General features: G+C 38.3%; 1 long non-coding RNA gene across 3 annotated transcripts; it reads right to left on the bottom strand.

The window, feature by feature from the left end:
- Window positions 1-2557: 2557 nt before the first annotated feature.
- On the bottom strand, window positions 2558-18679 carry LOC123808574. Of its 3 annotated transcripts, none has more exons than XR_006783801.1 (3): window positions 18527-18679; window positions 16954-17025; window positions 2558-9999 (listed from the first exon to the last, which is right to left on the bottom strand). It is a non-coding gene; the product is annotated as an uncharacterized LOC123808574 (long non-coding RNA). The 3 variants fall into 3 exon arrangements; XR_006783803.1 differs by lacking the exon at window positions 2558-9999 and adding an exon at window positions 11547-11605; XR_006783802.1 differs by lacking the exon at window positions 2558-9999 and adding an exon at window positions 11589-11630.

The following is an 18679-nucleotide window of genomic DNA, read 5'->3' as shown; positions in this document are numbered from 1 at the left end:
GCTGGAATATTTAAAGATGTCCTGGAAGTTCCTAAGCCTCTCATTTTTTTTGAATTCTTGTTTCTTCATTCTTTTCTGGTTGAATGTTTCTTTCTTCCTTCTGGTCCACTCCATTGATTTGAGTCACAGTTTCCTTCCCATCACTATTGGTTCCCTGTACATTTTATTTCACTTAGTGTAGCCTTCATTTTTTCATCTAATTTGGGACCAAATTCAAACAATTCTGTGAGCATCCTGATCACCAGTGCTTTGAATTGTGCATCTGATAGGTTTAGCTATTTCATCACTTAGTTGTATTTTTTCTGGGGCTTTGATCTGTTCTTTCATTTGGACCAATTTTTTTGTCTCAGCATGCCTATTACGTAGTGAGGGGCAGAGCTTTGGGTGTTCACCAGGATGGGGCAACCGACATCGCTGGGTTATGATACTGTATTTGGGGGAGGGGTCTGAGAGGGAACAATGGTGCTTACTCTGCTCTCTGCTTGATTTCAGTCACTTCCCCTACTTCCCACAAGCAAACTTGGCCCTTCTGCTGCTGATTCCCAGGTGGGTGGGTTTATGTACATCTAGAACCCTGTTGGGTATCTCCAACGAACTCTCCTGTGAAGGTGGAAGTTTCTCCCCGCACTTCAACCCCCACCGGTGTTCTCAATTAGTGGTTTGAGGCTTTACTTCCCTGTGGTAGAGCCCTGGGTTGCAAGGTGTCTTGCTCCCCATATTTGCCTGGTTTATCTGTGTGAGAATGTGGGACCGCTGGGTCAGCCAGCAGCCTTGTGCACCATGCCTCCCCATAATCCACTGCATGGCTGGGTCTGCCCACTGCTGCCTTGCACTCCCAGAGTCCGTCAGCCACCGCTTTGCCCTAAGCCCTCCCTGGCTGCCCAACTCCGTCCTTCCTACCGGTCTGGATGAATGTGTCTACTTTAACTCCTTGATTGATGGCCTTCCATACAGTTCAATTTTCTATCAGTAGTGGTTGTTTTTTGTTTTTAAATTGTCTTTATTTTGGTTGTGCGAGGAGGCACAGTATGTGTACACACGCCTCCATCTTGGTCGGAAGCTTGGTCGACTTATTCTTATCTGCAACTGCCAGGCAGGCTGTGCTGGAAAAAGCTCCCCAACAAATCAGAGCAATGCTTAGTATAGTAAGTGCTCAATAAACTAGCTTTTATAACCTTCATGTGTGTGGATATACACATACAGGCATAAAGGCAGTTATATCTTTAATATTATTCTGCAACCTGCTTTTCACACAATAAATGTCATGGACAACTTTCTATAGCAGCCTATACACAAATTATTTCACTTGCTTTTAACATTAATTCAATAATACAAATATATCAGAATTTAACCATTCTTATATTTGATCCATGTATATATCTGCATATCTGTACTGATATTTCTGTAAGAGTGACTTTTAATGTAGTAGAGTCAAAGGACATGTGCATTTACAGTTTTGATATTACACTTTCCATAAATGTTATACTAATTGATATTCTCACAAGTGGCTGACTTTTTAAATGTGCTTTACGTAGTGTCTAAGAGCTCCTCTCAGAGTCTAACAAACATCGATGACAGAGTGGCTGACATTAACAGAGTCTAAGGCTCCTTTACTAAAGTTTGATACCATGTATCATCATCTGTATGTTGAATAAAAGTAGTTTCAAAATTCCATGTAACTGTAAGAATAAACTTGCATACTGAAGGTCCCTGAGTGTTAAACCCAAAAGCTCCTTAATTAACAGCAGAAACCATCTTCATTATTGTAAGCCCAAGATCTAGCAGAGTGCTTGGGAATGAAATGTATCAATAACTGTACATTAAATGAATAGTCTCATAAATCAACAGCACTATTAAATTAGTCACACCATAAAAAACCACACAGCTTTTGTTCCTCTACATTTACAATATTCAATTCCAAAGAAGAAATTTGTAAGGTCTGATTTTTTACTTGAAAAAACTCCTTTCACCTGAATCAAGAAGGATCTCTTCTTATAGTGTTAAAACCTCTAGTTAACTTAGCCAACATTTAAATATTAAAAGGTCTTAAATGCTTTATATATTTCAGGTAGGAAAGATTTCCTGCAGTGGTTGTGTCATTGCTGTACTTAGATCACTATTTCCTCAGCAGAAACATTTGCTCACAGACCTACCATTAAGGCTCACCCCAAAGAAGGGAATGGAGCAAGTTTGAATGGGATGCCTTTAGGTGCTCTGTCCCTTTGGGGAGCGTGCCCCCACCTTTCCCTTCCTTGCCTTCTACTTAAGCTCTCAAGACCTTTCTTTTGCCTCTGTGACTTATTTCCTGACCTATGCAGCCCAGATGGCTCACTTCTACCTCTGTAACTTTCTAAATAAACATTCTCTTACAATTTGAAAATAAATAAATGGGATGCCTCTTTTTTTCAGATGGTTGTCCGTTCCTCTGGACACTGGGAACCACAACTCAGGTAGCTGGAGCCTGGACCTCAGCACACGTTTGTGTATAGGTTCCTCTTCCCATCTCCATAATTTGTGGCATCATTAGAGATGACCCATTCCAAATAACACAGTGAAATTTCAGTGCATTCTCAGCCCATGCTGCTTTATTGCCAAAATATACATATACACAGGTGCAGAGTTTCCAACTCTTAAAGCAGTTCCTTTTTACATCAAAGAATAAAATCTTTTCTAAAATCCCAAAGATGCATAGATTAAAAAAGCAAGCTGCCTTTTGTAATACTTTAACATTCAATGAAATTCTTTTAACATTATCGTCTATACCAATGGTGCAAGGGAGAAGATGCATCAGCAAGTGAAAACAGTGACAACTATACTCAATAAGACAGTACATAAAAATCTATGTGAAGGGTACTTGAATGGGAATCTTTCAAATTACAAGTGATGAGTAATTTTAGGGTAAGCCCTAAAATGATTACTGTTGTTTAAGGACTGATGATAATGTATTGCCAGAATATCTTTATTATCCCTGGGAGAAAAATATATTTCAATCAGTGGCATGGCAAACCATCACAACAGGACACAAAATCTTCTGAAGATTGTTAGTAACCCTAAAATATCTATTTTGAATTAAAAGGAAGCTTAAGTATATGGACTTGTGGAGAAATCTGTGATGTCTGTTTTCCCAGTAACTTTTAATATGCCTTAGTGGAATAATGGGAGAGTTTAGAGAAACTCAGTCCTTAAATCTTCATTGGTTTCACTGGTTGACAGGCATGTTACTAATACATGGCAAAGATTTACACAAGGGATATGACATCTTACTTCCTGTATTTGAGTGGAGACCAGACACTGCAGTGATGTTAAACTTACACATCCCCAAAGGTATTTGGAGTGAAATCCCACAGCAAAGTGTCTAGTCTAATCCTGTTTAGGCCTCTTTCAGATATAAGTAATCCATTTACATTATGTACCATAATAATTTACAAAGATCATTCCAAAGTTAGGAATCATCTAAAAAATTTTAAGCTACCACAATAAACAAATTTGAAAACTTGCTCCTGTTTAGCTGGTATCAAAAGCTTTAGGCAAGAAATTATGTCATTTGACCAAAGTATCAAGAATAAAACTCTGGCTATTAAAAAAAAAAGTGTTAATGTAATACAATAACAAAAGAAAAACTAACCCACGGGTATGTTAATGTTCTCAGGACTATTTCCACAAAATGGAGCAGTTTCTTTTGCTGCTGGGACCCTTCTCGGATACCATACCAGTACCATCCAGAAAGTAGCCTAGTTATCTGAAAATCGTGAAACATGAAATATGTGCACATTGCCTCTATTCACTTCCAAGATCCTAGTTATGAGATGCAAATTTGAGCCACATAAACTTTATCAGACAAACCCCTATCTATTTTACATACTTCACACTTATAGTCCCTACTTTCCTACCCTTTCTGAAACTCTGCACCTTTCTGATTACTATAGCCATAGCTATATTTATTTATTCCACATGCTTAGTTTGTGCCTTTTATATTGTTTTTAAACATGCTTGGGGACTAATGGAAACAGGCAAGAGGTTAGAGGGTGATGAGCACTGTTATGCTCTATTCCTGACTGAATGTCTTACAGTTGCTCCTGTTTATCATCTAGTTCCCATTTTCAATGGAAGTTAAGATCATCTTTAATTAGAAAATGAAATCTAATGATCCAAACAATAAATTCAAGCTACTGGTTTAAGTCTATTGCTTCATTATTAGATGCATATATATATATATATAAATTACTAGTAGCCACGTAATACTGGACATTTTGAATCAATCATGCATTAGAATATCAGTACTCTAAAATCAGAGTTATAGGCCTGTTACTATTTCTTGCACTTTCATCCAGACCCACTTTTAATAATAAACATGCAAAGTAAACCCCTTGATTCAGAGGAATTAAAAACAAAGGATACATGCAAAGTTTCAATAAAAAAATGGGGGTTAATAAAGTAATTGCTTAGAAATGCAGGCAGGTGCTCCACATCTATCACAATGCTTCAGAAGAGAGGTACAAAAGTCACACACGAAGTTTAAAATTAGGACCACTATTCAGTTATAAAAGGCTTAATTTAATTGTAAATCCTGGTCCTTCTGGATAGAGAATGATGTAAAAACTCTGGGAAAAAAAAGAATTGAGAGATGCACAGTCTTCTGGAGCAGTAAGTTTCTTGGCCTTTTGCCTGCTGTAGCATAGAGGAGCATAAGTGGTGTAGGGATGGTAAAGGTGCTCTTAGAATGGTTTCTTCTCCAATTCATATGAAGAGCATTACCTGCACAGCTCCCAGGGGGAAGGAGTTTATGAACAGCAGAGCTAATACAATGTAAACGCAAAAATCAATGCCCTGAAATTTAGCATAGCCCTCTGGTTTTGAAAATGGTTGGTCAAGGGATCCTTCCAAATATGGTATGATTAATAGCCAAGCAATGTTCTGAATAAACTAGAAGTAATTTGCTTGCACCAGCAGCACCATGATAATGTAAACTCCTGGAGAACAAGGGTCTCTTCATATTTTGCATATCACAGGTACACAAAGAGTAAACATGAGACCACAACAATGAAAAGTAATTAACTGTATACTTTGAAACTACAAAAACTTGTAGCACATTTTAGCATTTGAAACCACTGATGTGGCTGTTAAGGGTAAGCTTTAACTGTTCTATGAAACTAAACTGTTGACATCACAGTAATACATCTGGTGTCCTCATGATCATGCAGATGTCTGAATATTGCTTGGTTATTCCAATGTCTCCAACATCAACTGATGGCGTGGGACATTTAAAGAGGAGCTATAATCAATTTAATATAGCCTCCCTATCCTTTGGATTTGCCATATAAGAATTAAATATTCAAGAGGCACTATTTTCTTAGATCTTCTCCATTTATCTTTTAGTTTTTTTCTTCCCCTGGCAAAACAAGGGAACAGAGACCGAGTCTTCTCAAGGATGTCTTCAAGGTGCTAAATGGCCAAGATGACATGAGGTAAAAGGGAGTAAGAAGTCACCCTCATTCCACTATTATATCCTGATGTGAGCTAAGCTTGCTCAGATCAAGAAACTAGTTTGCTGGGTTCCCATTAAAATAAGTAGTCACAGGCCACAAGCCTAGCACATCTGTATTAGACAAGGTTTAAAAAACCAACATACTGTCTTTGGCTATTCCCATCAATCCTTTTGTTTTACATCTTTAAATCTTAACTCCCCTAAACTAACCATAGGTCAGCTAGCTATCCAAGTTCTTGTTCTTTTTAACCTTAAATACATATACACAACAAACTGTTCCTTTTTAAAAATGCACCCAGGAAACTAATGGAGAAAGATACGGTGACAAAGCAAAAAGTATGCTATTAGCCTGGTGCTTAAAAAAAAATCATAAGCAAAATCCCCACATGATGGCTTCAGTGGGACTTCATCAGTAAGAGTACATTTATTTCCAGGTTAAGCAATAGAAAAATTTCATTCAATGGCTCTAACCCTCTGCTCTAGGAAACCAATAGGGTCTTTAACTTTTAACTTACACAAAGTTGCTATTTCTCACTGATATATTCATATACATTCATAGTTTTAAAAGTACCTTTTATATGCTCTTTATCTAGAACATCCTTTTGTGCAACTCTGTTAACCACAGAGCATCACAAACTCTAGTGATACTTAACTCTACTATACAAGCTTGCTAATGAAACTTACTACACCATGCCAAAACTGTTATTGCTAGTAAAAGTCTACCTCTCAAAAAGTATCAGTTCATTTTATGGCTTTTTTTTTTTGCAATAGGGAATACCCTTTGCTATATATACTGTGCTATTTTGCATTCATTACCTTTTCAGAGGTATTTTGAAAAAATGTTTAAATGCTTTTCGAAAATGGATTCTCACAGGCACTAAACTATTTGAGCCAAGAGTACAACTACTTAAAGTACACTATGAGAATTGAAACCTGGGTCCCTGGAGATCTGCTGCAGAAGAGTCTATTTGTCCAAGTCTGCTTCTACACACAAGACACACTGCATTAAAATAGATTTGCATTTCCTATCATGCTGACTGTAGGACCTGTGTCAATAAATCCTGGACTCTCCTAATACTGAGATTTAAAAATCACCCCAGAAAACTGCCACTTCCCAGTTCTCAAGGCAGCTTTTAGAGGTAGGAATTTCTTTTCTACAGTAAGCTATCTTACACTTTCAGAACAAAATAACTTTTATGTCTACTAGGAAAGTAGAAAAGTGAAAGCCGTCTGAGGCAGCTATGACCAAGCAAAAGTTAGTTACTCTACATGGCAACCTACACAGGCTCTGTTGGCTGCATTTCCAATTCCTTGAAAAGGTCTGGAATTCCAACAATACACAATTCAGCAAATTTGGAAATGGGAAAAGCACATGACAAATTAATGCAGGACACTCTGAACTACTGACACATGGCATGCTGCAGACAGAAAGTGTTAATGACCTGCAGATTAGAAAAGCACTCATTTAAGCAACTAACAGAGCATCTCAGTAAGACATGCGATATAATTTCTTGATGCAAAAGGAGTAGGAAAATAATAAACGTAGAAGACAAAATGTGAAAACAGCATAAGAACAATCTCACCTCAAACTGAGCAAAACAGAATCATGAAATGGGGCCACGTTTTCATGTGAGGTTTCATAAGACACAAAGGCAGCTGGTTTGCAGCTACCTCACGGAAAGCTTAAAACTCCTCAAACACAGTATTTCACACTGCGATCCCACATTACTATTTATAAACAAGGTTTTTTTTTTTTGGCCTAATCTCTCCCCAGGGAGAATATCATGGGTACAAAAACTTATGAAAAAAGAAAAGGTCTAAATTTCCCACTTTTTACACTATTGGTTATTATAATTCATCCCAAAGTTTAAAATATTACTAGGCTCATGCACTAACTCCTAACATGGCACTACAATATTCTACCAAGCACTAATGCTTACAAAACTATACACATCTCAAAATGGAAGACATTGGTGATTTTGTTGTTCTGAAACAACTTGTAACATTTGTCCACAAGTATTAAAATATACATATATATATTTCTATTGCACATATCCCGTTTTTAACTTAAACAAAAAAACCCAAACCTGCCAGCTAACATAGATGAGCAAAGGAGAGGAAGCAGGCACAGCTATAGCTTGAGGCACAGTCCTGCCTAAAATTACAACTTTTGTCATAAGAAGGGGACCAAAATAGACCGGGAAAAAATTTCTATATAAGTAAACGCTGGACAAATATAAGTGGAATACACTCATTTTGTTAAATGCCATTTGCTAACAAGATGCAGAAACAACTTGAAAGAACATTAAATAGTGGTTCTCTTAGCTATGAAATGAAAAAATGTAAAGCAACCGGAGAAGCTGAGTCTGACACCTATTCAAACAAGTGGGCCAGAGATAGTTTCACTATGCTCATAGTGCAGGGTCCTTATTTCCTGCCAAATGATCCTACCCAAAAAGTTGTCAAAAGGACACGAGGAAGATAGGTAACAAACAACTAAAGATATGACTTTTCTATGTAATAGTCTCATTATATCAGTGGGACCCATGTATGTAAATTCTGTTGTCTTAACGATTCCAAAATACTAAAATATCATAAGTGGCTGGGAAGTTACTTAAGAGAAAAAATTGTTACCTTTACCCCAAGTTACTTCTATGTTTTACCACTCAGTAATAGCCCTCAATTAGAGAAAATGACATTTTATCTATTTATTTTTACTACAAAGCTTTCTTATGCCATTTTAAATTGGCTGATCAATTAAACTAATCAAGAGTGCTCACCATCTCCATTTTTTGGCCAGTTCTATCCCTCTCAAATTTTGGTAAATCTGCCCCAAGTTTTCAACATCACAGCATGTTTGCCCCTAGGCAAATATTCCCAAAATCACAGAGATAATCTAAGATGATTTGTTCTTAATTTCAACTAAGAAGCTTTAAATTCTTTCAAATTCTTTCTCCAATCACAAAAATGCATAAAGATTTCATTCTTCTTATACAGAGACCTGACAATTCACACCCTGGTCCTCTGCTGATTCTGCAAGAAGAACAGCTCTATACATATTCTGTTCCTCTACAGTGTAAGTTTTAAGGGAAAGTAAGACCCATACTTCTTATTGGAACTATTTTTCTTGTTTCAGGTTTTTTTCAGACCTGAATTTCTTGTAAACTGAACCAACCACTAGTTTGGGCACACTGCGTCTGAGGCCCATGCTCTGATGAGATTGAGGAAAGTTACCTGAGTCCTAGCCTTTTCAGCCTAACTCTACAGCTGTCATCTAGAAAAAGAAATCAAACATCCAAATACTGGTCTTGGATCACATGAAAAAGTTATTTATGCTTTTACAAAAACAGCTGCAGGATGTAAAATGCCATCAAGTCAGGTGGAACTGTAAGTCATTTTCTGCTTCCTTTTCTTAGGAGAGGGGAGTCATATGGCAAGTTTTCTCATTTTGCCCCATTCCTCCAAAGTTGAGGACAGGTTATACTGTAGGGTCCATCCCATCTTCTGAACAGAAAATCCACATATGCCATTTATCTTCCAGCTTTAGCAGCATGGAAAAAGTCTTACGTGCTATATAAGACTCCACAAAAAAGAATGAAGTAATTTGTAACAGCAGCTTCTCATCCTAGGGAGGTGAACAGGGTTCCATTGTTGGACTCAAAACTTTTGTTTCCTTTTACCAAACTTTCACTAACTCCAAGCATGCATTCATAGGGTTAGCATCTGTACAATATGGCCCTTTCTTAGAAGAACAGATAAGCAAAGCATTTTAAAATACCAAATGTCCAAAGACTTCTGAGACAGGACAGCTTCCTTCTGTAGGAGAAAAAAATTGCTCTTCTCATCCAAGAATGTGGATTTACATGTTACAATACGTAGTTATACAGAGATGGTGATGATTTATTCAGACATGGAATTAACTTTTTGATATTTTGTTGTTATGCTTATCACATCAAAGATTTAACTGCAATATTGGACCTCTGTTCTTAGCCAGTTAATCTATGTCACAGGATGAGCCTGGAGATACATATATATTTAGCATCTCTTCCATTTCCAATTACAACACATTTGTAATTTACTCCTGTAGTTGCAACTGTGCTTATGATAGTGCTAAAACTGGAAGACATTTAAAAACAACAACAACAAAAACCTTGATACTTGCTATTTAGATAGTCTTCTTGCTGGGAACAAAAGGTAAAAAGTTCACAAATACCACTATCTAAGCACTTGTTTCAAATTAACACCACTCTTCAGCTTGCAAAATAATTTCTTTACAATTAAGAAAATAGCAGAAGAAACATGTCAGTTGCTTCTTTCTTCCTGAAGAAATTGGCAGAATGACTGCATCCTAGGAGCTTCTCTGTGTTGAATTTTTGACGTGGGGAAAAAAGAAAAGCTGCCTTTCCAATCATGGAGGTAAAGTGTAGAGAAGAGATACTTGCATTTCAAGATTATGGAAAGGGACTGGATAGAAGAGGCAGGACTATCCACTCCAGGAGACAACATAGAAATTCCTAGAAATACAAAATAAGTTTAAAAACAGGAAGATTAGAACAGGTACTTCCTGTATGAGCTTACTTTTAAAAATATTTAACACATAGAAAGAAAACAATGTTTTGGATTACACTTTATCTAAGAGAAAATGTCCAACATAACACCAAATTCAGTATTGTCATCAGAAAAGCAAAAGCAGTAGCCAGAAAAAAATATAAGTATGATACAAAAAAGTTAGATGTATATAAAAACTTACATAAAGTGAAATATACACATTAATTTCCTCTTATGCCGAATGGAGTAACATACTCTAAGTTTTTACAGCCATAAAATGGTATAAAATATTTGTGTTTAAAAGCTGTGTACTACTTGCCCTGGCCAGGCAGCTCAGGTGTTTTCAGCATCATCCCATTCACCAAAAGGTTGTGGGTTCAGTCCCCCGTTGGGGTGTGTACAGAAGGCAACCAATGGATGTTTCTCTCTCTCTCTAAAATATCAATAAACATATCCTCAGGTGAGGATTGAAATAGATAAATAGATAAAAGCAGTATTGTACTCCAAATCTGATGTCTAAATACTCAAGACTCATGCCATATATGAAGCATCTTACTTTGAATTATCTTCAACTACACGAGACTAACATTGAACAATTGTAGAGTATAAGTTAAATAATTTGTACTGTATCATGTCACCAAATGCAAGCATTTAAAAACATCAGCAGTTTACTGCTGTTAAACATAGCCCTTGTTAAATTGCAAGTATCTGCAAAAGTCAGACAAAAAAATAAATATTGTATAATTCCACTTAAATGAGGTACCTAGAATAAGCACATTCATAGGGACAAAAAGTGGAATTGAAAGTTACTAATGGGTACTGCGTTTCTGTTTGGGATGATGAGAAAGTTCTAGAAATAGATGCTAGTAATGGCTGCACAACAATGTGAATGTACCTAATGCCAATGAATTGTACGTTTAAAAGTGGTTAAAATGATAACTTTTACATTATGTGTATTTTATAATATAACATTTAAAAACCACTGATGCTATCAACAGCTTAAATTACTATGGCTTACAAAAATGGCAAATTGCAATTAGCTAATTAGTCCTCATTTTTTAGTATGTCATATACATTTTAAAAAGTTACTTCACTGAATATGAATACCCTCTTCTGGTTGAAGGTGACACAGTTCTGAATCAAAACTTATGAAAGGCAAATGTAAATTAATTCAGAATCAAATCAAGAGTAAGAGAATTATGGAATTTGCACTTGTTGCCAAAGCAGCACTGTAAGGGGAAAAAATATAGTCAATCCACAGACAGGCCATCAGAACCGCACCAGCAACAGGGCTGTTTTGTTATATAAGCCCATTCAGGCTGATTCAAAGTTTGCACCAGCCACTAGAGTTAGACAGTTGGATTCTGATGGCAAGATAATTGGCAGGGACCGGCCAGGTGGCTGGTTAGTTGACGCATCGTCTGGTGCACGGAACTGTTGTAGGCTGGATTCCCAGTCAGCGGTCATACCTGGGTTGTGGGTTTGATTCCCAGTTGGGGTGCATATCGGAGACAACTGATCCTTGTTTTTCTCTCACATTGATGTCTTCTCTCTCTTTCCCTTTCTCTCTCTCTAGAATCAATAAACATATCCTTGGCTGAGGATTTAAAAAAAAAAAAAAGCTAGTTCTTTCCAGAATATATAACCAAACAAGTACAAAACAAGCCTTAAAAAAAGTACCTTTTCTTCATATTCCTTCAGCAGCACTAATAAAAATGCATACAATCATTATCTTAATATTTGGAAATAATGCTAGAATATCATAAGTTTGTATTTTCTTCAAAATACCCAATTTTAGATATTAGACATGACTATTCCGTTTTCTATACTCTAAATACATACATACAGGGTCTGTCCAGAAAGTACCCAGCCATGCACTATGAAAAAGAGACATTTACTGAAGAAGATACAAGACACAAGAAATCATGTCATAGGACAATTTGTAGGGGTTCAGTCCTCTACAAATAGGCACCTTGGGATCTCATACAATTGCCATCAGCTGCTTCGTTGTATTTTCCTGAATCTCACTGATGGTCAGAAATCTCCTCTTTCAAAGATGACCTTAGTTTTGGGAAAAGCCAGAAGTCGCAGGGCACCAAATCTGGGCTGTAGCGGGGCTGAGTCACCTGGGTGATTTGATGTTTTATGAAAAACCTCTGCAGGAGACATGATGCATGAGTGGGTGCATTGTTGTGATAAAGCTGCCAGTTACCCATAGCTGCAGCCTTCTGAATCATCGGAATAGTTTCCACAGAGGACTATGCAAACTTAATGCAAGATTTGATGCAGATTCATTGCTCTGGTTACTCAAGTTGGTTTGAATGCAATGGCCACACAGCACACATGTTCATTCAATGGCATCTACTGCCCCCCACTGACCAGTACAGTGAAGTCGTCCTTGTTCATGCTAGTGCATTCCAGTCCACTCTCCTTGGCTGCCAGGTTACATTGATGTTGTGCAAACCGTTCTCGTTATATTAACAATGGCTGGACTTTTTCCTGACAGACCGCATATGTATCACAAACTGTTGGACCCTTTTGAAAACTGAATAAATAGCGCAATATAAAAGCCAAAGTTCTGACCAAAGATTGGCCTACAAGATTCCCCTTAAGACCTACACCACCCACCTTCAACCATATCTCTTCTGACCCTCAACTCCATGCCCTTTCCTGCCTTCATCGTGGGTTCCAATCACAGTGGACTCCTTGCTCTTCTTCAAATGTCAGGTATGCTCTTACCTTACAGCCTTTGTACCGGCTGTCACCTTTGTGAGAAGACTCTTTCCCAGGTATCTGCATGATTAAGTCCCTTCACTTTTATTCCAATGCTATTTTCTCAATGAGGCCTATTTTGAGTCCCTATTTAGGTTACACTGGCCCCCTGCCAGTCCCTCTAAACACAGACACACTCCCACCATTTCCCTTTACCCTGCTCTCCTTTTTCTTTTATTCATGGCACAGAATACTATCTAACTTACTACTTAAGTTACCTACTATGTTTCTCATGTACTGTCTTGTCTAAAATGTAAGCTCCACTAGGAAGGAACCCATTTTGTTAACTGATGAATCCCAATAATAGGGTGTGACCCATGGTAAGCACTTAATAAAAATTTGTTGAATGAAGGAGAACAGCAGGGCTCTTAAATACACTGAGTCAACATGAGTTAAAATTTAAATAGACATAGGTTCTAGAGTTAGGTGAGGAAACTGCAACTATATACTCTGATCTATAAAACACAAGTACATCCCTGTAAAGTTGGCAGCTTACGTGGTACTTCTGTGTCTCTGAAGTCTGCTTAGTGCTGTTGATTATATAAAGTAACTCTGTATCAGAAAGCCTGACTTACTGAATGAATGGAAAGGGAAAACAGGGAATTTCAATGCAGCAGTTGTCGTCCTAGTCAGATCTGAGTCAAATGACTTCGTGTGGTAGTTAGCTTCCAAAATGGTCCCTGGTCATTGCTGCCTCCCAGTGGTCACACTTTTTTATAGTCCCTCTAATAAAGCATCAGGTTTGATCTAAGTGACTACTGTATAATAATGAATTTCCAAATTGTTTACCTTTTTAAAGATTGTGTTTATTTACTTTTAGAGGGAAAGGAGGGAGAAAGAGAAAACAGCGATGTGCCAATGCACAGAGAAACATCTATCAGATGCCTCTCGTACACCCCAACTGGGCAACCCAGGCAAGTGCCCTGACCAGGAATAGAACTGGTGACCTTTCAGTTTGCAGGCCAGTGTTCAATCCACGGAGTCACACCAGCCAGGGCTGAATAATAAATAATTTAACTGTCTTTTGTCCCCGGTAGGGAAACTCTTAAATTCTTGTTTACAATAAATGAGCCTGTGGAAATTAAACAACACACCAAAACAACCAGTGGGTCAAAGTAATCACAAGGGAAATTAGAAAACACCTTGAGACAAACAGAAACAAAAACACAACACACCAAAACTTATGGAATGCAGCAAAAGCAGTCCTAAGAGGGAAATTTACAGCTGTAAAGGCTCACATTAAAAAGGAAAGATCTCAAAGCAACAACCTAACTTTACACCTTAACTAGAAAAAGAATAAACTAAATGGAAAGCTATCAAGAAGGAAAGGGAAAAAAATTAGAGCAGAGTTAAATAAAATATAAAAATAGAGAAAGTCAACAAAACCACAAGTTGGTTTGGACAGAGTCATAGGAACTCCTGAATTTGTGACCAGTTGTTCAGACGGTTCACGTGGCTTGGGAATCCTCCAACACGCAACTGGCATTTAACGTAAGGGCAGTCTTGGGGACCCTGCCTTTTGACTTACTGTATAAAAGTACACTAGTTGGTATCAAAATAGTGACCAACAGAATGAGGAGGAAATGATACTGAGTGACTTCCAAGGCAAGGTTATAGGTGGAGCTCCAACTTCTACTTTCTTGTCCTGGACTGCCTGTTCTGGGAGAAGGCAGATGTTGTATTATGATGTCAGTCAAGCAACTGGGAAGGAGACTAACATCGCAAAGAACTGAGGTTTTCCTTCACCAGCATGAATTTGCCAGTCACGTGAATGAGCCACCATGGAATTAGAGCTGATGATTGCCAATCCAGACAGTGTCTTGACTGCAACCTTTTGAGACCCCAAGCCAGAAATCCCCAGCTAAGCTGCCATCTAATTTCTGACCCACATGAATCTGTGAGAGATAATACACGTATACTAGTTTTTTAAAGATTTTCTTTCTTTTTAAGAGAGAGGGGAAGGGAGGGACGGAGAGAGGGAGAGAAACACAAATGTGTGAGAGAAATACATGCCTCTCACATGTACTCCCAACAGGGACCAGGCCCACAACCCAAGCATGTGCTCTGACCGGGAATCAAACTGGCGACCTTCCACTTTGTGGTATGAACCCAACCAACTGAGCCACACCAGTTAGGGATATATTGCTGTTTGTTTTTGTTTTTTTTTTTTGTAGAGAGTAAAGATTTAAAATATTTAAAAATATTTTATTTATTTATTTTTAGAGAGAGGGGAAGGTAGGGTGATAGGGAGAGAAACATCATTGTGTACTTCCCTCTTGCGTGTCCCCTACTGGGGACCTGACCAGAAACCCAGGCATGTGCTCTGACTAGGAATTGAACCAGTGACCCTTTGGTTCACAGGCCACCATTCAATCCACTGGGCCACACCAGCCAGGGCGATATACTGTTGTTTTAATTCATTAAATTTCAGGTCATTTGTCATACATCAATACACTTTGCTTTCTCTAAAGACCTGGGAGTGAAATACTCCTTTCTTACTTTGCTATGTAAGCAGTAAGTTCAGAACACACTTCGCAAAACACAGTGGCTATCATTGTCATTCAAATTAAGTCTTTTCAGTGTCTTATTAAAAAAACTATTGGGGTCCTGGCCAGGTGGCTCAGTTGGTTAGAGCTTCATCCAGAACACCAAACATTGTGGGTTTATTTCCAGGTGAGGGCACATACCTAGGCTGCGAGTTTGATTCCCAGTCAAAGCACATAGGGGAGGCAACCAATAGATGTTTCTCTCACTTTCCCTTCCTCTCTAAAAATCAATGAACATATCGTTGGATGACGAATTAAAAAAAAAAAAAAAGTGTTGGGCTTGTTTCTGCCCCCAGATATGAATGGACTATAGTAATGTAAAACTACTGCTTAGGCAAAAATTTAACTTCTCAGTCATTTATCAAATATTTATTGAGTGCTTCCTTTGTTTGGATATGTTAAATTATTTACTTGAAAGGTAACAAATACACAAGATAGGACAAGGTGAAATAAGATCTATAGTGTCTCTTGCATATCCTTTTAGAGATATTCTACAGCTACATAAAATCTGTGTAAATAGATTTCCTCCCCCAAAATGAAAGCATGTGATACACTTAGTTCTGCACCTTGCTTTCCCCTTTAATACATATGAGATCATTCGATTTCCAGAATTAAAGCTACCTTGTAAGTACTTCTCGGAGGCACCTACATTTATTTATATCATTTCCTTATGGATATGTAAATTGCTAGCAACATTGTGCTATGCCCAATGTCAAGTTTCCATTACTGTCGATCTTAAGATTCTAAATCTAAGCAATAAAGCCTCTCCTGTAAACCATATGATAAAGACTCTATCACTTAAAAGGCATTTTGCCCAATGTTTACTCCTTTTCTTAATACTGAAACATATAGTGAGAATTTTTTATTTTTAAATCCTCACCAGAGGACAAGTTTATTGATTTTAGAGAAGGGGAAAGGCTGGGGGAGGAGAGAGAGAGAGAGGGAGAAACATCAATTGGTTGCTTCTCTTAACTGCCCTGACCAGGGTCCAAACCTACAGCCTAGGCATGTGCCCTGCCTGCGAGTCAAACCTGTGACCATTTGATTTATGGGACAATGCTACAACCAACTGAGCCAACTGGGGTTATAGTTAGAGTTTTTTACTTACCTTTTTTCCACTTTTTAAAATTGTGGTACAATTCATGTAACATAAAATTTATCATGCCCTAGCCAGGTAGCTCAGTTAATTAGAGTGTTGTCCCTACATGCCAAGGCTGTGGGTTCAATCCCCAGTCAGGACACAACAAGAGTCAACCAATGAATACAAAAATAAGTGGAACAACAAGTCGATGTTTCTCTCTCTCTTTCCCTTCTTCTCTCTCTCTAAAGTTAACAAATTAAAAAAAATTTTTTTTAATTTATATTTTAACCATAACTGTTGTAGCTCAGTGGGTTTGGGCAAATGATTAAGTCTTTCTTTTCTTTTTTATACTTAATGCATTGTTATTGCTGAAAATAAAAGATTAAGCTTACATATCAATTATTTATAGTTACTTTGGATATTCATTTTCTGTTTTAGCTAATGGTTTATCGTTCCTCTTCTATCCAGCTATTTTCAAGCTGCTTAAACAGTATTTGGAAGCATTAGCGACTATTACTCACTTGCCAAATCCTGAGTTCAAAATTTTTTCTTTTCCAGATGAATATAAAAGCACCTAAAAGTCAATGTTCTTCCTGTGATAAGGAAAAATAAAAAGAACATTACAGTAAGGATACAGCCCTCACTGGTGCTCTTTGCATTCTTGTGCAAAATTACTCAAATAAATCAAGCTTTTCTAAAAAACATCACTATTGAAAACTTCAGAAGGAACAGTCAGAAGTTACTGTCTACCTGCACTGGCATTTATTTTATAAAGATGTCAAAACTCTTGAAGCAGTGTTTATCAAGTTTTTATGGAACACTATCCCATTTGGTGATGATGCTCCGGACTCTCTTCTCCCCACAAAAGACCTTTGCTTTAGTACAGATGACCACTCCCCTCAGTAAGGCAGAGAGGAAGAAAGCTCTTCCTTTCCTCTACTCCGTATCTTCTTTCTTCTCCTAACTGAAATGAAAAAAAAAACAACAAAAAAACAAAAAAACAAAAACCTACTCCTGACAAAATCAACAGGAAGATCGTATTTAAAAGCCCTTTACCTGATATTTTCAGCTCTGTTCAATCCAGGGCCAGCAAACAGCCTTATCAGAAACATTCATTTGTATTATGACATGTCATTTGAACTGGACCGAACTGGACCCAACTGACGTGCTGTTTTAAACAGGCTTCACCAATTCACAAACCTGATAATAGGAACTTTTCCCAGAATTTAACTGAAAGAACGACTGAGGGGTGGTAACAACCTAAATTACAAAAAAAGATACCCCATAATGTTAAACAAAAACCGAATACAAATGCCTGACAGTATTACACTTTGCAATCCCACCATATTACACAAATTACGTTCTAATAATTCCCCAAAATCTAAATTCTCTCTATAAAGAAATAAATAAATAAAAATTGTATACTGACTCTAGCTCTGGAAAACAACGGAGAATTCTACCGAGACCTAGAGAAAGCCGAGATTAATGCCCTTTAGGGAATTATGAGGTAGGTCACACAGGGACAAAGCTTCTTACTGAGCTCTTTCAAGTTTGAAGTGGGATGGGAACGAATGGATGTAGCAAGGTGGCAAGGGGACATGCACTATACACAGGCTCAAATTAAAATCCTAGGGATCTCTGATTTTGGAACAAACAAAAAAATCCTAGGGGCAACCTGTTAGACCAAACCTCAAGGTCAAAGGACCAAGGACACAAAATACTCCTAACCGTAGCAGGCCTGGATCGATACAGGAGCCTCAGGCAAAACAGTGACAACGAAGCCGTTGAGGCGAGGAGTATAAATATATTCTTCAAAAGATAAACCAACGGCAGACACAGAGGCTGCCAGACACACACCCCCGGGTGGGCGCAACCACCAGGGAACACCCGGCAGTCAGACGTGGTATTGGGGTCAGTCAGTGGCCGGTCGAGGACCAAGTGGTGATATCCCACAAGGCGGGTGCGGCCACCCTGGGACAGCTCGGGAGGAAACCCACGGCGGCCGAAGCCAGTGCCAGCGCAGGCAGGCTCCACCGCAGGGCTGGGCCGGGCCAATTCTTAGCTGTCCTCTCGTTGCTGGCCTTCTGGGCTTACCTCGCATGAGTCAGCAGAAGCAATGGATCGCCCGGGCACCGGCCTACCCCGGCCGGGCCTAAGTAGGCCGGACCACAGCGGAGCTTCTTACTCCGCCATCTTTGCTCCTTCACAAGTCCGCCAACCCAGTGGAGGCCGTTTCCACAAGCCCTG

The sequence above is a fragment of the Phyllostomus hastatus genome, unplaced genomic scaffold (assembly GCF_019186645.2).
Source record: "Phyllostomus hastatus isolate PE091 unplaced genomic scaffold, TTU_PhHast_1.1 phas_scaffold_501, whole genome shotgun sequence".
Classification (NCBI taxonomy): Eukaryota; Metazoa; Chordata; class Mammalia; order Chiroptera; family Phyllostomidae; genus Phyllostomus; species Phyllostomus hastatus.
This window is presented reverse-complemented; position numbering and strand designations above follow the sequence as displayed.